General features: G+C 38.9%; 1 pseudogene; it reads right to left on the bottom strand.

Annotated features, from left to right (window-relative positions):
* Window positions 1–11,555: 11,555 nt before the first annotated feature.
* Window positions 11,556–12,660, bottom strand: LOC122893821 (annotated as a pseudogene).
* Window positions 12,661–14,063: the final 1,403 nt, after the last annotated feature.

The following is a 14,063-nucleotide window of genomic DNA, read 5'->3' on the forward strand; positions in this document are numbered from 1 at the left end:
AGGAAAACATATAGTGGGGACTCAAGGCCATAATGAAACAAATTTCTAATTTAAATCCTTCTTGCCAGGTCTCTGTTCCTCACAGAAAGAGGAATGCCCACATTCACACTTCATCTACTCTTCTTATTTGAACTTTCATTTCCCTCTTTACATTCTCCTCTCCAAGCCATTTGTGTTTAGTTGTCATTCTTTCCTAGTTTATTGCGGTACTTGGTCTTCTGGCTGCTCCATTCCCTTTGAATGAGGGAGGAACTAACTCATTCTTGCATTGATCAACTAGGAGTAGTTCCAACAGCAATGAAACTAGGGCATGCGGATTAAAATGTCAAAGAAGATTCAGCAGCTGTCCTGCATGGCGATCTCCCAGAAGACCTGGTCTTATCACTGAGTGCTCAGGATCTAAAATCTGATTCCACAATCCACTTGCCATCCTGGTACATGGCATGCATAAGGCATGGGTTTGGTTTTGTTTTGTTTTTAAGATTATTCATTTATTTATGTATTAGGGAGAGTGAGGGAAAGAGAGAGAGAGAGCATGTACGAATAGGAGCAAGAGCAGAGGGAGAGAATCTCCACTGACTGTGGAACCAGACACAGGGCTCGATCCCACAACCTGGGGACTATGACCGGGGCCAAAACCGAGTCAGACACCCAACCAACTGAGACACCCAACTACTCAAACATAGGTTTCTATTACTAATCAATTTTTCTAATTCAGGAAAATATTATCTAATCAGTCTTTAAATGGATTGTCAATTTCCCAATAATTTAAATACAATAAAATATAATAAATTTTAAAAATACATCATGCAGATATTTTTTTCAAAATCCAGAAATATTTCAAGATTGCATGTACAGCATTTCGGCCTGCCCTTGGAACACACTAAGTTCTCAACTCCAACTGGAATCAGTTTTATATTATAATGGAAATTGTTATATTCAACATATCAGTAAACAAAAGGTATAAAGAAGTCTATTTAGAAATTATTATTTGACTAAGCTCTTTAAAAATAGATATCTACCTGGTGCTTTTTCCCTCAGCTTGGTTCTTCCATATAGAACATTTTTTTTTTTTTTGGCACCCAAACTGATTTTAAGATGTTATCAAAACCAGCTTTGAAAAATGGTTTTGATAACATCTTAAAATCAGATTGGGTGCCAAAAAAAAAAAAAGTTCTATATGGAAGAACCAAGCTGAGGGAAAAAGCACCAGGTAGATATCTATTTTTAAAGAGCTTAGTCAAATAATAATTTCTAAATATTAAGATATATAACTTAATATATAATATATAATTATTTGATCAAGCTCTTTAAAAATATCTATATATAGATATAAGAATATCTATATATAAATATCTATCTATATATCTATATAATATATAATTATAAACATATATAATTATAAGCATATATAATTTATGTTTATAATGTATAAACATATATATTATATGCTTATAATTATATATTATATATTTATAATAGAAAAATTCATGTAAATGTATAAATAAATTATAATATATGGTTATAATTATAATTAATTATATAATTATGATTATAAGTATAAAAATATACTATGATATAATTAATATGCTATTGATTAATAATTATTGATTAATGCTATATAATATTATATATATATAATATATATATGTTTTTGTCCTATTTCTGTGACAGAGTTCCTATAACCCTTGGAATATATGAGATGAGAGCAATAAAAATTTTTCATTATGTTAATGCTATGACTTTTGAATCCCACCTAGGGATGGGGCTGGTTGTCAGGAGAACCAATCATATGATAGAGGGTTAGAAATTTCAGTTCCACCTTCAAACCTCCAGTAATGGCAGAGGGACTGGAGGTCATTGAGATTAACTTCCAAAGCCATGACTCTGAGCAAGGATGAAGAGACTCTTTTTATTTAGGGTTTAGAGTGAATGTTCAGAAAGGAATCTTTGTCATTGCATGTAGAGGTGGGTATAAGGTCACTCAGGAGTCTTAAGGAAACATGCTCATATATACCTTGTATATTATGTTAAAGAGGTTTGTGCTTCTCCTTGGGAGGAGGTTTTAACATTACAGTGAGGTGGAGGTAACTGTTAAGATAAGGTTAACCTTCCTGTGAAGAGGAAAGCAGGAGTAGGGGTCTTGCTGGGGACACTTCCAGGTTGGCGAACACATGGAGGGACTGGGAGAGTGGTGCATCTGAAGAGGACATGGAAACTCCAGGCTCTTTCTTCATGCCTTGCCCTGTGTACCTCTTCCATCTGGCGATTCATTAATTATACCCTTTTAAAATAAGCCAACAGTCTGGTAAATAAAATGCTTCTCTGAGTTTCCCTGAGCTGCTCTAGGAAATTAATTGAACCCGAAGAGGAGGTCATGGGAACCTTTGGTTTATAGGCCATTAATCAGAAGTACAAGTAATAACCTGGGCTTATCATGGGCATTTGAAGTGGGGCTAGAGGATTTGTGGTCTTGTAGGAATGAATGTTTTACCTGTGGAAACTGAGGCTATCTCCCCATAGATCGTTGGGGAATTGACAACAGACATCCTTGTGGTGTCCAAGAACCGCTAGTGGCTGGTATGAGAAACACCCCCTCCACATGTTGAAATTGGGTCTAGGAACTCAAGGAATGGCAAAGCTTCAAAGCACTGAATTGGTTATTGTGTTCATAGCTCCTTTTTCAAATAGAATAGCTCAATATGTGTTGTCAAATAATTTACAACTTGAGAAAGGATTATCAAGGTATAAGCAACACACAGATGTCTCTCTGATTTCCTTTATTGTGGTTCCTCTGGGAGGTATTGTGGAAATCATTCCTTGGCTTTTCCAGAGTTTGTTGAGGATGTTGATCATAATGGGAATGAATAAAGGCATGCAAGCGAAGAACAGCCTGGCTCCTCATTCGAGAATGTGACTGAAGGTGCTAGGTCAAGATGCCATCAGAAGTTGGACTTCTGGAAAATTGTATCATAGATAATTTATGAAATATAAGCAGCCATTTGTATCAGAATTTGCAGAAATATGACAGAGGCTTGTCAAGTTTATCACTTAATAATTTTATACACTCACCAACAAATTTCCTAATAGGCCCACTAAGAACTTTGGAAATACAATAGTAAATGCAAGAGATAGAGCTACTGCTTTCATGAGGACTGCAGAACAATGGGCTAAATAAACATTTTAACCAAGAAAATACAATAAAATTCAAGGTGTCACAGGAGTATAAAGCAGGACTTCTAATATAAACTAAGGAATTACTATAGATTTCCAAAAAGAAGTGGCATTTTTAACTGAAACCTGAAAAATGAGTTGGACCTACATTTTGAAAGAGGTCAGGGAAAAGTGTTCTAAATGAAGGGAGCAGCTTGGTCACAAGGAAAAAGAATGGCATACCTTAGAAAGGAACCAAAAGGAAATTGGATGTTCAAGAAAAAGAGTGAGGGGGAAGGAGCTAGAGGTCAGGGGGGAGAATGGAACTAAATTATGAAGAACACCATAAACCATGATAAAGGGCTTGGATTTTATTGTCCAAAGGACATAAGATTGAAACATTGAAAAATTTAAAGCAGAGAAAATATATAACCATAGTTCAATTTTGTAAAAATGACTCTGATGACAGTGTGGATTGGGGAGAGCAGGACTCTAGGTAGAAACCAGGAAAGAGTTAAAAAAAAAAAAAAAAGATGTACTTTATCAGGGTGTTGGAGATGGAGAGAAATGACTGATTTGGACAATTTGGTGGTGATTAGTGCCATTTACTGTGTCAAGTAAGGCTGGAAGGAGAAATAGAACTGACAAGTTCACTTTTGCATGTTTGATGTGGAGGTACATTTGAGACATTAATAGGTAGAGTTTCAGTAGTGATTGGACTTTGCTTTGGGGGCTCCATGGGCTAGAGACATCCATTAAACCCATCTGAAAGAATGCTATTGGCCAGGGGAATTTTGGAGACTAAAAAGAGTAGCAGACTTAGAACAACCCCATGAAGTACATCAAAATTCTAGGATCGGGTAAAGAACAGGGTCACAAATGCATCTGAGAAAGAATATACAAAGAGGTATATATCTCACAAAAAATGAGAAGAGTTTGTTTGGCAAAATTGTTATCTGAGCACCTCTCTGCCTCTTCTTCCTTCTCCAGCCTCCCAGGAAGTTCAGTGTTGTCATATGATTGAGCTCTAACTAATGGAATGTGAACAGAAGTTGATGATGGCCACTTTCAAAGCTGGTACAAAAAAAGTCTCCCATAATGATCTCTCTCGTTTCCATCTAGTAGCTCAGCGTCAGTCCCAAGAAGAAGCCAGAAACCTTCTTCATTCCTTAGGGGAAAATACTATATCGGACTTTATATGAGTGAGAAAGAAATTTCTTTTGTGTTAAGCCACCAAGATTTGGGTGTTTATCTACTGTAGCAGGTGCATCACCTTCACTCACGCAATCTGGACTTACAGAAGCTAAGGGACAAGACTGTTTGAAAAAGGAAGGAGTAGTCAGCAATGTCAAATGACTGATGAAAAGTCAAGCAAATTAGGTACTGAAAAGAGTCTCTTAGATTTAGCAACTTATAGGTCTCGAATGACCTGCATGTGTTACTATTTGCAACTGAAGGTTTTTAAGATAAATGTAAACATATTTCTAATCTTAATGCTGGTGGTTGTTTTAAGAAAGCTACTATGGATGGGACTGGAAGAGATTATGCTGAGTGAAATAAGTCAAGCAGAGAGAGTCAATTATCATATGGTTTCACTTATTTGTGGAGCATAACAAATAGCATGGAGGACATGGGGAGTTAGAGAGGGGAAGAGAGTTGCGGGAAATTGGAAGGGGAGGTGAGCCACCAGAGACTATGGACTCTGAAAAACAATCTGAGGGTTTTGAAGGGGCGGGGAGTGGGAGATCCGGGTACCAGGTGGTGGGTATTATAGAGGGCACGGATTGCATGGAGCACTGGGTGTGGTGCAAAAATAATGAATACTGTTATGCTGAAAATAAATAAAAATAAATTTATTTTATTTTTTTTTAAAGATTTTATTTATTTATTTGACAGAGAGAGAGATCACAAGCAGGCGGAGAGTCAGGCAGAGAGAGAGAGAGAGAAGCAGGCTCCCACCAAGCAAAGAGCCCGATGCAGGGCTCGATCCCAGGACACTGAGATCATGACCTGAGCCGAAGGCAGCGGCTTAATCCACTGAGCCACCCAGGCGCCCCATAAAAATAAATTTAAAAAAAGAAAGCTACTATGCTCATTAATCAATTCAACTGTCTTAACACACTTTGTGTATAGGTGTTTAAAATGTCATTTTTCAGTCAAATAAAACTTCTGAGATGGGTTATACAATTGGATTTTGATTTATTGACTTGGTCCTTAGTTTTCAATTGACTGAGTGGATTATTTAATTCTCTTGACTCAATTTGCAAGGCCGCTAAGCTCACCGCTATACCACCAACGCTGATTGACTCAGTTTGGATGAAGAAACAAAGGCTATCCACAAAGTGTCAGAGAAAAACTTGGGATCTATAAGAACCAATTAATCAATCAATGGTTGTTTTGCTTGGCGGAAACAATTACACCTATTTAAGTACTCTGAATTTTCTAAGTCAGTGATTTAAAACTAAATTTACCCATACTAAACATTAGTGTATGTAAAAGACATAAGTCCCTTGTTAAGATATAGAGGCCTAGAATCTCACATTGAATATTCTAATTCAGTAAAGAGATCTTGGCACCAAGAATTCACATTTTTTTTTTTAAACAAGCACTTCAGATGATTCTGATAGGCATAGCCCTTAGCTCACACTTAGCTAAACACTGATCTGTATCTAATGGAATGCTTTAAAATCCAAATTTGTTCTCAAAAGAGGAACTATAACTAAGCCTCAGATACTTGGCACCAGAAAGAAAATTTGGGGGGAAAAAAAAAAGCAGAAGAGCATTTTGTTACAAAAGAATGAAAAGGAGAATTATAAAAGACGATGGCACAGTTTTCTTTCTCTATAAACTTATAGGCATTATCTTCTCCATTTTTATACATCTTTGCCTTGTGAAATTTCAAATAAAATGGTAATTCAGTGATCGAAATTTTCTCCTTCCAGAGCCCAAGAATACAATTAGCAGGGGAGGCAGCAAGCTTCTATAGTACTTCATGGCATTATGAACTCGTCATTGAAAACAAGAAGGGTTGTTACTAATCTTCAGATGCACAGAAAGGCAGCTGAGGATAATATCACCTATTACATTCTGCTAGTGACTGAAGCCTGTGCCTTAGGCAGCTTACACAATGCCTGTTTACCATTAAAATTTCATTTACTCTCATTAAATCAATTTCTGAGAGAATTTCTCTATCCACGGCAATTTCATATGTAGAAAAGTAAGCAACCGAGCCTTTTAGAAGCTTGTGTGCAAAGGGGTTTATGGGGTCTCCATTTTCCATGTCTGGCCTGATTTTGTGCTGACCTAATTTCAGAAGAAGGAAGGAGGGAAGGAGGAAGGGAAAGCGGGAGGGAGGGAACAAGGAAGGAGGATGAAAAGTTGCAATTAATCAACTCCTACCAGAGTAACAAATGCAATAACTATAGTCCATTGCACATAGCATTGCATTGGTTCATACGGGATATCTATTGAAAACTTGATTAAAAGCTGGAGAAGAGTAGTATGTACCTTACTGAGTTAAAGGAAAAATTGGTTATGTATATTAACCCGTGTGAAAAGCTTGAAAGCCAGTTCTCATCAAGTAAGGTTATATGCTACCTGTATCGAATAACCTCATTCTAACAGAATCTGATTTCCCAGCAAACTCACGTTTTAAGATAGCCCTCCCACTGGTATAACTTAAAGAATAGGACCTCTCCCTCCTACCCCACCCAGATGCATAGCTACTTGGAGCAGTCATGATTCTGCTCTCCATTTATTCTCTCTGGATCTGTTCTCATTTGTAAAGACGGCAGAGTAATAGAACCAACCTCCTTAAGTTGTGAGAATTAGATGAGATAATGTACATAAAATGTTTAGAAAATGTCTGGTGTTTCCTAAGTCTTACGCAAACATTGTTCCAGAAAAACACTAACACAGGTGTTTCTACCATGCAACTGGACATTTGCGTTCTTCACGTCTTGCAAAATCATGCAGTCAACAACAGCGCTCGTTGGAAAAAACAGGATCAGGAACAGATCCTCGAAAGCTATGGCACTTTTTAATAAGGGCACTAACCAAAATGGTAAGAATCCTGAAGATACTAAGATTGAGCTAAATCCCAACGAGCCTCTGCTCTGAAAATCTGTCAGCTCTACCTTTGATGTCTCAAAGCCTGGAACTGAAGCTTTCCCCGTGGAGATACAGGTCTTTAAAACAGTCACTTTGATAAAGGACAGCTAAAGTAAAATTATGACTCAGAAGTTTTTCTTTTTTTGTACTTTTGTTTTTTGTTGTTGTCTTGTTTTAATACAGGAAAAATACCTTCTCAGGTTATCATCCTTGCACTTAAACGTTCTTCGGGTAAATTAGCCTAGTGGGCAATATCACTGATACTTCAGGCCACTGAGCCGGCCCCTTTCTTCAAATAAAGGAAGATATTTAGAGACTTTTCAGCTTTTTTCCCCCCAAACTCTTCAAATACCATTGAAGTTCTGTTTTATTTAACTGTGAAAAAGCTTACACAGTTGATCGCTTCAGACAATGAACCCACTAGGAAAAACCATGTTTGGTCTAATTTGTTTTCTGTGTTATGCTGATATCACTCCCCTAATTACCAATCGCATATGAGCTGATTTGCATTTAAAAACACATGTTGTAGCAGAACAGACTGCAGATGTGATAAAAAGACATCCAGAGGATTTGAGAATTGTGCTATAATAAACAGAGCCTTAGCAATCCAACTCCCCAGCATTCTTTTCAAAAAGTGACTTGAGTCCGATTACGAAGGGCTAAAAACGCTGATCTTGTTAGAAGTTTGGAATGGTGTGAGCACTGGTGCTCCCTGGCGGCAAGCAAAGACGATCAGCCTTGATGTATTTGGCTACTACAATAATCAGAGAAGGCGTATCTACTGTTTAAACTCCCTTTATATCTCAGCCAGTAATAAACAAACGAATAAAACTCGGCTCTGAGCTTTCTCACAGGACATTCTTTTGTTGGTGGTTTTTTGCCTTCTTTTGGTCATGACTCATGGACTATTTTTTTCTTCTCATTTCTCCTTCAGGACAGGTGGAAAGTTAAGTCTGCTGTTGTACTTTTTTTTTTTTTTAAAGATTTTATTTATTTATTTGAAAGACAGAGATCACAAGTAGGCAAAGAGGCAGGCAGAGGGAGAGGAAAGGAAGCAGGCTCCCCACTGAGCAGAAAGCCTGATGTGGGGCTTGATCCCAGAATCCTGGGATCATGACCTGAGCCAAAGGCAGCAGCTTTAACCCACTGAGCCACCCAGGCACCCCTGCTGTTGTTCTAAAAGCAAGGTCTGTTTCCCTGAAAGGTCTGAGGTGCCCCCTCCTCTGAGGGGGAGTAAGGAATGGGATATCACAGCAAGCAGTGGTCCTCCAACAGCTCCAGGCCCCTCTTGCACAACTGGTTCTCCCACCGACTGCTCGGCTCGCCGGCTTCCCTGCTCTTTGCTGGGAGGCAGCACCACCAGACAAAAGAGAAACTACAAACTACAGTGGATCAGGTGTCAACAGCTGAACCAGCAACAAGATACGGAGCCTTGTAATGTTGTTGACATTTGTTCTACCATGTACATGGTGTGTCAACACAGCCTAAAGATCCCAGGGTTAGAAAAAGCACAATACGAAACCTAGTTCACTTTGCTCCATCTCTTCGTGGCCCCAGGTATCCCAACCCTCTTTAATAGGTAAGGTTTTCTGACATTCTCCATCCAGTCTTTGAGTATATGAATGGTAATTAGGCAAAGTGGGGACTTGCTGAGTCGTACATTGGCGAAGTTGTTGGCAACGTCGGTTGTGATCATTAATGAAAGAGAAGGCAGCAGATCTCAGAAGAATGCAGAGTGAGATTCCTCCTCAAATGAGGAGAAATATGAGAAGGGTGGCCCGTTGGGACAACTTTCAAACCCACTCATCCTTGCAGCCATCTCCCAAGGCCCCACCGGCTGATAGGATAAGTCATCAGTATCTGTCATATTTCATTCACCTTATTTCCCACACTCTGTAGCCTTAGAAGTCCTAATAATAGTGTCTAGACTCTGGTCACATGTCCTCTGAGACTGCATTCTTTCCGAGGTCAGTAATAATTGTCAAATCCAGTGGATAAAACCAGGTTCTCGTGTGGCTGGCATATCTACCACATTTGGCCTGATTATGCAATCCCACTGGCTCCTCCCAGAAACGATCTACCCGTGGCTGTTTTCATGGGTCTCTGTCTATCTTTCTGTCACTCTTGCTTCCATTCTGACGGGCTGCCTCTTCATTTCTGCCTCTCTCAGCATGACAGCTCCATTTTCTCACCCACAGACTCTGTAAGGCCTGTAGCAGTGCTGATGGCCTGAAGCATTAAGTGGCTTGTGGCTCAGGCTTGCCGTGAGGTCCACATGTCTACATGGCAGTTGATCCAGTATACACTACTGTATGATCAGACAGAGTCTCCAATCATATCTCTTAAGGCAAATGTCTGAGATAGAGAATCAGCTTGATTATAGTCAAGCCAAAGGATGAGCAGACTTTGGACCAGCTGTTCACTTATATTCCAATCAGTTGAGGATCGCAGTAGCCACGCTCCCCACCCAGGAGGCCTCATAGGGAGCCCTGGGTGAAGGCCGGTTGACTGTGAGTTCATGGCCTAAGAGTTCTTCACTCTGTGTCCCCCCCAGCCCATCTCTACCATAGTCCATTATTTATCTCTTGTTAGTTCCCTGCCTTCCCCCATAAGTACTTTGCTACATCCACAACAGAAGTTTTGCCATTTTTGCCTTACTTTTTCCTCCCTTTGCAAAGGTCATTGTCTCTGCCTGAAATGTCCTTTACCATTTCTTTGTCTGCAAATTTCTTTTGTCTGAAAAATTTATCTTTCAGCATCCAACTTTACCTTCTCTGGAACTTTCACCCTACTTCTGTAGGCCCTGCTTCTCATCTCTGAGCTCCCATTCTCTTTCGTGCTTCCTGCCATTTTAGTGCTCACCATACCCGTGGACACTATTTAGTAGTGCGCTTGTTTTCCCTGGTAGAATGGTTGCCCCTTGAGATACAGTTCTACCTCTTAGTCATCATAGTTTCTTCGCCAGTGCTTAGGATCATGTCAGGAATGTGGTAGGGATTCAGTAACGGTTTTCTGAGGGAAATCCATATATAAGTATGAGGTACTTGAAGTGAATGTGGAAATAGTAAATCAGGGATTAGTAAAAGGGGAAGAAAAGGAATGATATTATTCATTTTTACAAATGACATTCATTCTCTCAAGATGCTTTTTGTCAAACACATACATCCGTGCTAGGCAGATTTTTTCAGTTTCAATTTACTTTTCTGTAAAAAGTAAAGCTATAGGGATGCCTGGGTGGCTCAGTGGGTTAAACCTCTGCCTTCGGCTCAGGTCATGATCTCAGGGTTCTGGGATCGAGCCCCACATTAGGCTCTCTGTTCAGTGAGGAGTCTGCTACCCACCTCCCCGCCTGCCTTTCTGCCTACTTGTGATCTCTCTGTCAAAATAAATAAATAAAATCTTTTTTAAAAAAGTAAAGCTACATTTATGGGGAAAGAAATTGATGGTGTAGCTTATATACCTTGGATCCTATTAAAATGAACTTCTTTGTTGTAAAATAAACTGTAGCTTTTCTTAATGTTAATATCCTGGGGAAAATCTTACCATAACAAAACTTCGAATTGACCAGCACTATTAAATCCTTCTAAACTGTGTTAACCTGGGTTAAGAGTAGGAGATAAGAAAAGTTTCATTTATAGAAAATATAGAACTATGTACTTTTAAACAAAGAATTCAGTTACTTATTACTGCAAATATATGACCCCAAAATGAAGTGGCCTAAAACAACAACTTTTTATTATATCTCAAGTTTTGTTAATTGCAAATTCAAGTAGGACTCAACTGTGTGATTCATCTGTTGCATGGGTTCTCCACTGCGGTCACTTTGTGATATTTAGCTAGAAACTGAGCTGTTCTGGACAGTTCAAGACCGCTTTCTTACAGGCCTGGTGATTGGATAGGGATGCTGAAAGACCGGGCACAGCTGGGCTCTTCTCTTCTCTATGTAGTCTCAGAACCTCTTCAGCACTGAAGCTGAACTTTGTGTATGACAGCCACAGGCTCCAAGGGACCAAAGCAAAAGCCACCAGCATCCTAAAGTTCAGGACCAGATGTGATGGAGTATCATTCTCACTGTGCTCTTTGGGACAAAGCAGTGGCAGGCTAGGCTAGATTCAAGGGTGTGGAGAAATAGACTTCATCTGACATGTGATATAGGCAAAGAAGAAACAAAAGGTGATTGTCTTGGGAATAGCTACCACAGAAATGGAACTATATTACTTTTTAAAAAAAATCATGTTGTATTATCTTTAATTACGTATAAAGACTTTTAATCATGTCATCTAGGGACCATTTCATCTGCTGCTCTGTTTGGCTACCAGTCTCTTGTCTCTCTCTTCAGTAATGGTGAGATGGATATGTTTTCCACAGGGAAGAGAAATCTATGGTTTGTTGGCTTTTCCAGTAACAAAAATGTTGAAGAGCTAGGTGGCAAAGCTGTTGCCATTGGCATCTTTCCTGTGAATTACATCAAAAGGACCAGGATGGTTTCACTCATTTGTGGAGCATAACCAATAGCATGGAGGACAAGGGGCGTTAGAGAGTAGTAGGGAATTTGGGTAAATTGGAAGGGGAGGTGAACCATGAGAGACTATGGACTCTGAAAAACAGTCTGAGGGGTTTGAAGTGGCGGGGGGGTGGGAGGTTGGGGTACCAGGTGGTGGGTATTATAGAGGGCACAGCTTGCATGGAGCACTGGGTGTGGTGAAAAAATAATGAATACTGTTTTTCTGAAAATAAATAAATTGGGAAAAAAAAAAAAAAAAACCGAAAAAAAAAAAAAAAAAAAAAAAAAGGACCAGGATGTTTCTCTCTGCTGATCACATCGATTCTTCCCAGGTTAGCACGTCTGCTTACCATACGCAGATTACCAGTATCAAACTTGATGAAATCAGTAATCTTTCCAGTCTCCAAATCAATCTGAATGGTTTCATTCACCTGGATGAGGGGATCAAGACAGCGGATGGCACGAGAAACATGAGTCACCGGATGAGGGATTCCTTTTGTCCCCACAAAGATACTTCTCACTTTGTAAAACTTAGAGTTGTCCTTGTCAGATATAATCCAATGAATAGCAAAGTGACCCTTGGTGTCATCCATCAGATGGAAATTCTCCCCAGTCTTGTCATTGCTGATCACATCCATAAAACCAGCAAGGTGGGTTGTATCGGTTTGGACCTTGCCCTCAATCTTAATCAACACTGCAAATAGATCTCCTTTAATTCATTCCCTGTTAGAGCATACTTAAGTCTGTGCTTTAGGAAAATGATGAGAGGGAAATACTCTTAGCTTATGGGGACCAGTAGATGGGTGAGGGGCAAACATACTGGTCAGTTTATCCAACATCCAATGCTTTAGAACTGCTACACTCTTCAGATGCTCCTTGGGACCACAAGCCATGGCTGTGCTAGGCATGAAAAGATAACTAATTACCTCTGAGAAGATATAGTAATTTGATTCAAGTTTAAATCAATCAATGAATAGTGATTGGTTATTTATTCTGTGCATTATTTTCCCTTTAATTTTCTTTGGCCTTCCTTAAAGTCCTTAGCAGACCTGTTTTCATGGAAAAGGTGCCATTGCCAATGTCACTTTTTGAAAAAAACTATCTCAATTTGGCCTTGAAAAGGAACCAGCCCTTCCTGGATTGGGTCTCAGAAGAGGCAGATGCTCCAATCTAGCTACCTGTTTGAGTTCAGGCAGGTTTAGCTGAACTTTTCAGAGTTCTTGGTTCTTTACCTGTAAAATTTGTTTAATTAATCTTTACTTAGTGTCTACTCTCTATCTGTACTGGTCAAAGTACTGATAATACAAAGAAACACAAGACTATTTCCTCAAAGGAGTAGCAAGGAAAGGGACATATTCACAAATAATTATAATGCAGTTTTATAATAGTTGGTGCTTACTGCTAAGGTCTCTTTCATATCTAAAGTCACGTGACCCTATGAGTTAACTTATAAATAACTGATATGTAAATGACTATCTTTGAACAATTTATTGTCTTAAGGATTTAAAATACATGCCTGTGCCATTTGGTTACATTTTTAATTTGTAATTAACTGCATTTAAATCTCTTATTACAGAGTCTTAAGATTCTCAGGCTGAAAGTGATTAGGAATACATCCATTCCAATCCCTTCTTCTATAGACAAGGAATCTGGGAAACAGAGAGCCTAAGGGACTTGTCTTCCATCACACAGCTTGTCACTGGCAAAGGCAGGCCAGGCCAACATGCTCCACACTTCATGGACTTGCTTGCCTATAGAGACATTTAGTCCAGCATCTGTCCATTGACTAGGGTGCTATATTCCAGAGCCCAGTCCCATTTATTGGATTTTGTTTATCCTCTCCAGCATTCTTGTGCTGTTTCTCTAAAAAGAACTTTAATCTGTCTACTTCACAACTTTGGGATATTACATAGTGATATGTTGACACATACTTCTTCTGCCATGGAGGAAGGTTGAACCAGAGAAACACAAAGACATACTGTTACAAGTTCTATTTCCATTTGTTCTACAATTCTCAATTGGAGTAAGCTTAAAAAAACACAGATATTCATGAAGACAGAAATTTCTTCACTACTCAAACTATGGTATTAGCCTAATTTTTTATTACTTATAATGAAAAGACATATATTAGAGACATGATTTTCTTTCTCTAAGCTGTCTGGAAGAAACATAGATTTCTAGAATATTGGCACTTGAAGGGATCTTAAAATACTTCTAAGTAAAAAAAAAAATACTTCTAAGTGAACCTCCACATTTTATAGATGTGAAAGATGAAGCCAAGGGGTCAGCAGCCTTT

Source organism: Neovison vison, chromosome 1, assembly GCF_020171115.1.
Source record: "Neovison vison isolate M4711 chromosome 1, ASM_NN_V1, whole genome shotgun sequence".
Lineage (NCBI taxonomy): Eukaryota > Metazoa > Chordata > Mammalia > Carnivora > Mustelidae > Neogale > Neogale vison.